The sequence below is a fragment of the Rutidosis leptorrhynchoides genome, chromosome 8, assembly GCF_046630445.1.
Source record: "Rutidosis leptorrhynchoides isolate AG116_Rl617_1_P2 chromosome 8, CSIRO_AGI_Rlap_v1, whole genome shotgun sequence".
Lineage (NCBI taxonomy): Eukaryota > Viridiplantae > Streptophyta > Magnoliopsida > Asterales > Asteraceae > Rutidosis > Rutidosis leptorrhynchoides.
In genome coordinates, this window is record NC_092340.1 from 321,898,076 (window position 1) to 321,907,065 (window position 8,990).

General features: G+C 39.9%; 1 non-coding gene across 1 annotated transcript; it reads right to left on the reverse strand.

Annotated features, from left to right (window-relative positions):
• Positions 1–8,515: 8,515 nt before the first annotated feature.
• LOC139865128 (small nucleolar RNA R71) lies at positions 8,516–8,622 on the reverse strand. Its single transcript, XR_011764653.1, has one exon. It is a non-coding gene; the product is annotated as a small nucleolar RNA R71 (small nucleolar RNA).
• Positions 8,623–8,990: the final 368 nt, after the last annotated feature.

The window sequence follows — 8,990 nt, forward strand, 5'->3', positions numbered from 1 at the left end:
TTTTGAGTCTAGACCGTAACCATAGACTAGTTAAGTTACATAAACTATAGTTACACTACTTGTTACTTTATTTGATTACTATATCTTAATGATATAATTGCTAGTGTACTAACCTTTTGTTTTTCTTGAGTGCTGGATGACTTCCTCTAATCCTATCATTCTTATCGACTCTGACATGGAATCCGAAGAGACCGTGCAATCACAAGGAAACACTATACTTGAGTTCATGGATGAGTCCGAACCTGAGACGGAGTCTGAACCCGATGAGGATCAAGAATCTGAACCAGAAGAAGAGCCGAAGGAGGAATCGGAAGAGGAACCTGGGGAGACTCTCGAGGAGGACCCGGAACCCAAATTCGAATCTGAACCCAATTTACCCGATTCACCTACTGGCTCCCAATCACCTTTTTTTAATCCCGGCTTTGTTAACCCCTACGGACCGAGAGGCCACCGTAGGATACCGAAAAGACCTGCATGCTCGAGCTAATAACCCATTTTGGAAGAGCTTTAATTATGACAACCAATCCCTTAAGATGTGTCATCGTTTTCATCCCTATGATGCATCTACTTCTGAACCTAACACCTCCACTATTGCTGCTAATGACAACAATACCGATGACCTTAGATCGAGAGTTGAGAACCTGGAAAAGATGGTCGAGTATCTGTTGAAGGAACTTCAAAAACCGAAATAGAGCTGCCTATTTGAACTCGTTCCACTTTACTAGATACTATTTTATATTATTGCTTATTACTTAATATTCGCACATACATTGCTAGATGTGGTTTTGCTTTTATGGTTTTTACTTATGACATCAGGGATACTTTACTTTCTTTGGATATGCATGAATTATGAATGAGAAATTTTTCTACTTAAGTGCTTGGTTTACTACTGTACTGTGATACATGATAAGTTATTAATTACTGCTGCGAATTGTATATTGTAACTACTGATGTTGCTACTTAGTGTTAATGTTATTAGTGTACACTGTCATTACTACTGTTACTACTAAGCACTATGTACCACTACTACTTATTACTAGTACTACTAGAATCTTTATGATTTAATATTACTTACTATGCATCACTGCCCGTTGCTAGTATATTATTACATACTGATTTCATTGAAGCTTACCCAATGTGTTATCTTGACCAGAAAGATAATGCCGCCCAAGAGTGTTACCCAAGCTGATGTTCGTTGTTGGATAGCCGAAGGTCTAACCGAAGCTGTAGCTAAACTTCTGAATGGAACCAATAGCAACCAACGAAATCAGACCAACCAGGATACCACTAGCACTACCGACACCGAAGATTAACAACCCATCAATGTCAACATCAACACCAATCAAGGAGGGTACACGTATAAAGCTTTCACGAGCTACGAGCCGCACACATTCACTGGTACTGAAGGCCCAGTTGGCCTGACTCGTTGGTTCGAGAAGTTTGAGTCTGTTTTCCGTATCAGCGGTTGTAGAGATGCTGATAGGACGAAGTTTGCGTCCTGTAAGCTATCAGATGGGGCTTTAACTTAGTGGAATACTTATGAAAAGTATGTAGGTATTGATCAGACTTTTGAGACTTCATGGAAGGATTTGAAGCAAAGGATGATATAAGAGTATTGTCCTTATAATGAGACTGTTAAAATGGAGCGGGAACTTCAGAACTTGAAACTGGTGGGTACTGATTTAGCCAGTTATAATAGGAGATTCTTCGAGCTTGCTCTTATGTGTCTGAACATGGTTACTCCTGAACGTCGCAAGATCACTTTGTATGTGACAGGATTAACTTAGAACATTCAGAGCGGTGTGACTACTTCGAAGCCAAGGACTGTTCAAGAGGCCATTGAGATGGCTAATGAGTTAATGGATCAAGTTGAATAGCGAGGAAAGGCTCCTGCATCTACTGAGACTAAGGCTTATGACAACAAGAGGAAATGGAATAATAACAACAACAACAACTCTGGGAAGAACTACAACCAGTAGCCCTATAAGAAACAAGATACTGCCAAGGGCAACGCTACTACCCGGAGTGCTAACTCTGGCTATAAGGGAAGATTTCCGTTGTGTACTAAATGCAATAAGCACCATCCGGGAGATTGCATAAAGAAGTGTGATAAGTGTAAGAAGAATGGACACTTGGCCGCATAGTGTAAAACTGGTTCAAATATGTGCTATGGATGCGGGAAAGCTTGTCACTTTAGAAAGGATTGTCCGACTGCAAGTAAGAGTGTTGAACCTGCTAGAGGAAGGGCTTTCAACATTAACTCCAGTGAAGCTCGTGATGATCCCAAGCTAGTCACTGGTACGTTTCTACTTGACAATCACCATGTTTATGTACTTTTCGATTCTGAAGCTGATAGAAGCTTTGTGTCTAGAGATTTTTGCCACAATCTTAAGAATCATGTATCATCATTAGAAAACTTATACTCTATAGAACTAGGGAATGGTAATCTAATGAGATCTGATAAGGTCTATCGTGATTGTACTTTGATTTTGGCTGGAACGTCTTTTAGAATAGATGTGGTACCGATTAAGCTAGGAAGTTTTAACCTTATGGTTGTAATGGAATGGTTAGCTGAGAATAGAGCCAACATCGTTTATCATCAGAAAGCGATTCGCATACCTGTTACCGAAGATCAGCCTTTGATGGTGTATGAAGAACGAAGCAATACACCGTTACACTTCATTAATTGTCTGAAGGCAAGAAACTCGAAGATGTGCTGATTGTTAGAGAATTCCCCGATGTTTTTTTAGATGAGTTACCCGGATTACCTCCGCATAGAGATGTAGAATTTCAGATAGACTTAATACCTGGAGCATCACCTGTAGCGCGCGCACCGCATAGACTTGCACCTTCAGAACTGTAAGAGTTGTCCAATCAATTACAAGAGCTTTTATACAAAGGATTTATTCGACCGAGTTCTTCACCATGTAGAGCTCCTGTTCTTTTTGTAAAGAAGAAGGATGGACCTATGAGACTCTGTATCAATTACAGGGAACTGAATAAGTTGACTATCAAGAATAGATATCCGTTGCCGAGGATCGATGATCTGTTTGATCAGTTGCAAAGATCAGGATGTTACTCTAAGATTTATCTGAAATCAGGTTACCATCAGATGAGAGTTAAGGAGACAGATATACCGAAGATAGCGTTTAGAACACGCTATGGACATCATGAATTTACCGTAATGCCGTTTGGATTGACGAACGCACCGGCTGTGTTCATGGATCTCATGAACCGTGTGTGTAAGCCATATCTAGACAGGTTTGTTATTATGTTTATTGATGATATTCTGGTATATTTTAAGAATGTGGAAGAACATGAGCAACATCTCTGTTTGCTACTTGTGATGCTCAGGAAGGAACGGTTATACGCGAAATTTTTGAAGTGTGACTTCTGGTTGCAAGAAGTGCAATTTTTGGGTTGTATCGTAGGTGTCAATGGTTATCAAGTTGATCATGCGAAGATAGAGATGGTTAAGAAATGGGAGGTTCCTAAGTCGCCAACGCAGATACTATAATTCTTAGGTCTCGTCGGTTATTATAGAAGATTCATTGAGGGATTTTCTACTATTGCCTGACCGTTAACATCATTGACTCACAAGGGGAAGAAGTACGAATGGATTGAGCTACATGAGTCTGCATTTTAGTTGCTATAATAGAAGTTGACTACTGCTCCAATTTTTTCTTTGCCCGAAGAAAATGAAGACTTCGTGATTTATTGTGATGCTTCACGACAGAGTTTTGGTTGCGTGTTAATGCAATGTAAGAAAGTGATTGCCTATGGATCACGACAGTTGAAGGTACATGAACAGAATTACAATACGCACGATTTGGAACTTGGTGCTGTGGTCTTTGCACTGAAGATGTGGAGACACTATTTGTATGGTACCAAGTTTACTGTTTTCACCGATCATAAGAGTTTACAACATATTTTCGACCAGAAACAGCTCAATATGAGGCAAAGGCATTGGATAGAGCTATTGAATGACTACGAATGCGAGATTTTCTATCATCCTGGCAAGGCTAATGTGGTAGCAGATGCCTTGAGCCGGAAGGAAAAGGTTAAACCTCTTCGAGTTAGAGCATTGAACATGACTGTCCGAACGAACCTTACTTCTCATATTCGTGATGCACAACTTGAGGCATTGAAAGAAAGGAACATTACTACTGAGTCACTTTGAGGAATCGATAAGAAGTTTGTTATTCGAGTAGATGGAACCCGATACTTCATAGATAGAATTTGGGTACCTAAGTTTGGCGGATTAAGGGAACTAGTATTAGACGAGGCACACAAGACGAGATATTTTATTCATCCCGGATCCGACAAGATGTATCAAGATCTTAAGGCATGGTACTGGTGGCCTAACATGAAAGCTGATATTGCTACCTATGTTAGTAAGTGCTTGACTTGCACTAAGGTCAAGGATGAGCATCAGAAACCGTCAGGACTGCTGACACAGCCAGAGATTCCCCAATGGAAATGGGAATGTATTACTATGGATTTCATCACTAAGCTACCCAAGACTGTGGGAGTTTATTATACGATTTAGGTTATCATTGATCGTCTCACAAAGTCAGCTCATTTTCTACCGATTAAGGAAACAGATAAGATGTAGAAGTTGGCACAGATCTATATAAAGTAAGTGGTTTCTCGACATGGAGTGCCGATATCCATTATTTCCGACAGAGACAACAGATTTACATCTAGATTCTGGCAAGCATTGCAAGATTCCATGGGAACTCGTTTAGACATGAGTACAGCATATCACCCACAAACTGATGGCCAAAGCGAGAGAACCATCCAAACACTAGAAGATATATTGAGGGCATGTGTTATCGATTTCGTAAATAGATGGGATAAACATTTACCGCTAGTAGAATTCTCATATAGTAACAGTTATCACGCAAGCATAAAGGCAGCGCCTTTTGAAGCACTGTATGGTAGGAAGTGCAGATCACCCGTATGTTGGACTGAGTTAGGAGATAGTCAGTTGACTGGTCCCGAGATCATACACGAAATGACTGAGAATATCGTGCAGATACAGGAGAGATTGAAAACGGCGCGAAGTCATCAAAAGAGTTACGCCGACGTTAGAAGGCGAGATTTGGAATTTTAATTTGGAGACAAATTATGCTCAAGGTATCACCCTTGAAGGGTGTAGTGCATTTTGGTAAACGAGACAAGCTAAGTCTGAGATATATTGGACCGTTTGAGATTATCGAGAGAATTGGACCGGTAGCATACAGACTGAAACTATCGCAAGAACTTAGCAAAATTCATGACACTTTCCATGTTTCTAACTTGAAGAAATGCTTATCACACGAAAGTTTAGTAATTCCTTTGGAGGAAATAGAAGTTGACCCTAAGCTTCATTTTGTTGAAGAACCTATTGAGATTATGGGTCGCGAGGTCAAGCAGTTAAAGCAAAGCAGAATTTCGGTAGTTAAAGTTTGATGGAACACCCGCAGAGGACCAGAATTCACGTGGGAGTGTTGATATCGGCCAAAAAGTCACGTTTGTACCCCCGATATTGAGCTCTAAAACCATAAAGTTCCAAAATTTATCTCCAAAATAATCACTTTGTTGGTTAATTTGGTAGATTTAGTCATTACAAAGGCTATGTTTCAAGAATCACTAAAAACGGATTAGAAACGAGGGAAAACGAGCAAAACCGGCTAAGACGATTAACTCGCGTTTAAATAACTTATTTTATAATTTTTGGAAAAGTTTAATTACTTAACCTCATGTTGTATAATATTCAATTACGAACGCGTGGGCTCAAGAATCGTCAAAAACGGAGCTAAAACGAAGATTCTAGAGCGAAAACGAGAAATCAAGTTACGATCCAGGGAATCAAGGCTGACCAGCACAAAATCCGCCCTGCCATACCACCTGCCATCCGCCCTGCCAGTATGGAAACGACCTGCCAAAAATGGCCTACCAAACGGCTTGCCAAGCAAACGGCTTGCCAAATACGGCCTGCCAAACGGCCTGCCAGCCGTTTTTCTGCCATTTATTTACGAAAATGCCATCAGCTTTGCTTATAAAAGGAGGGCTTCATTTCACACCAAAAAACACAACAATTCTTCACTTCTCTCTCTAAAATATCTCTCTGTAGTCACTCTCTAGTGATCTATAGGAGATTAGTTATCTCTCTACTTTCTCTCTCTAGTTTCTAGAGAGAGAAAAGTACAGAGATTAGGAAATGTAATTATCTCTCTATTGTCGCTCTCTAGTGATCAATAGGAGATTAGTATGTAGTTAGTAGTAGAAGCTTTCAAGCATTGTAACGCTATGGATATTATGAAGTAATACAAGTGTTATTCTGCCGACATTATCCGGTACTATCTATCCTTTCTTTTATCAGTTTATTATAATATTCTTTTTCGATGTTTATGATTTACTGATGTTAGAAATGCTTGTTGCCATGATGTGTGAGTAATTGCTTGATTGTTTGCCATGATTTATTAATGTTAGTTAGGGATGATTATCGTCTCGTACTCGCTTTCTGTCTATGATATTAAACCTCGTTATTATCGTCCTTCCACCAATAAACGTGATTAAAACCTTTTATAAAGTCGACATTATAAAGGTAATTAGTTATCTGTGTTTATACATTGGTCAAGGTATGAACCCATCAGAAATACTATAAAGTACATGGGGAATTACCATAGGACCAGATCAAGATATTGGTCAAGAGTATAAGACTCGAGGAAATACTGTTGCAACAGTAGAGTACAGTGTTGATGTACTATAGGACCACTTGAGCATGGTCAAGGTTAGAAGCTATGGAACCACTATAAGTCTAGTACATGGTGGATAACTAAGGGATTTATTGGGTAGATTTAAGTAAGGGCTGGTTTAAGTCATAAATAGGAGTTTAACGTACTACAATACAAACTAAGCTTATAAATCTTAAGGATGACTGAGAACTATCAGATGTTCTAATTTGTCTACAAACCCTTAGATTTTACCAAACCATTGACAGAAAGGGATTTGAAACACAATCATAACCACTCACTTGGGTGATACACTAAGGTGTTAAGAAAGGTTGGATATCATCTACATAGGGCTATGCTACTTCATTCGTGTGCTCAAGGTATGCACTACATCCAAGATGGGCCGCTTATATCCTTAAACCAGATAAAGCGTCGGGAGTTGAGCATAGTCCATCTGATCAAAATCTTCAAAGCCTAGTTCCTCGTGACATGCTAACCGGGAAACCGCTTTGTAGGGAATCTAGTGTTCACACCAAGGTATATCTATCCAAGGAGTGTCTCATAATCATCCCGACACTACGTTATCTTAAATCATGGTGAACCACGTCTTCTTTGTCCTTAGTTGTTGCATGCTAGCTAGCTTATTTTAATGATATTGCTTTAATATTTTAATTACAATTATAAATCAAATCAACCCAACTATTGCCTTTACATAATTTGATATTCCGGATAAAGTGGTGTCTAGAATAAACCTGTTGGACTTGGTTATTGGATTTTCCAAACAGTCGCCAATTTATTGGGACCAAAAGGATCCTGCCTCTCCACACAAGGTGTACCTGGCCACTAGTCTTGGATACTAAATTGTGTATAAACCCATCTTAATCACTAAATTATCTAGATAAGCTCCGCTTCAAATTCGACCGCTCATGGAACGACCCTAGGTCATATTTGCCCTTGCTAACCCATAGGAAGGAATAATAGATTTAGGCCCAGCACATATAAATTAAACAATCAACTTCTCCCGTTGGTATCCTGAACTGACGTTTTGCGACCTAACGACGCCGCATAAATAAACCGTCCGATTCGGGCATATCACGGGGTAGTTAAGTTTTTGGCGCCGCTGCCGGGGAGTGGTTGTACGATTTGGAGCCTGTTTAGGTTAGTTAGTTTTTAAGAGAACCTTTTGACTGAGACTAGCTTTGTCAGAAGTTACTAGTTTACCGTAGTTAGGTTAGATAATATTAGCATAATTTATATTAATTGAAAAGTTTAAAATGGACTTCCTTATTAGTGAACCTTTAGGATGGTTTAACCTACTTAGACCGCTAAAAATTCTTCCGACACATCCTTTATTCTATCCGATATCATGCATTGTACCCATCCGACGAGATCCACACTTACATGCCGATAGTTCGACGATGGACGCACGCATCACTCTCACCGACATCACCAAACCCTCGTTAGAAGGACGAGGAGGACCAATACTCTATCCAGAGGTTAACGGAGCGTCTTTTGTGCTTAAGCATAGCATCATTCAACTCATTCACAACCATTGCCAGTTCCACGGCTTACCAATTGATGATCCCAACTCTCACTTAGATAGATTCCTCTCCTTATCCAACTCATATAAGCAAAATGGGGTTGAACAAGATGTAGTTCGTCTGTATCTGTTCCCCTATTCCTTAACTCTTCATGCAAAAACCTGGTTCGAGGGGTTAGAACCCAACTCTATCACCTCATGGGAGGAAATGGCAACAACTTTCTTAATCAAGTACTTCCCCCCATCAAAACAAATCAGACTTAGGAATGATATCGTAAACTTTCAACAAGCATACGATGAATCACTCTACACTGCATGGGAAAGATTCAAACACTTGCTTCGAAGATGCCCGAATCACCGTCTTGAGAGCTCTGATCAGATTTTGACCTTCTACAAAGGTCTGAATCAGAACAATAAGTCTACTCTTGATGCTGTTTCTCAAGGTAACTTCATGAACTTCACTGCTGATGAGGCCTGCAGATTGATCGAGGAGATGACTATGCACCATCACGATTGGAACACGGAAGAGCACATTTCATCAGCAACAACGCTTTCCGCCTCCGATCCTATCAAAACCATAAAATATCTCTCGGAACAAATAGAAAACCTCACCAAAGAAGTTGGAGAGCTAAAGAAACTCCCACAACAATTGTCTCAAGTTCAAATATGCCAGAATTGTACTGAACCACATTCGACCAAAGTATACGAGGCTGAATGTGAGGACTCTGTTG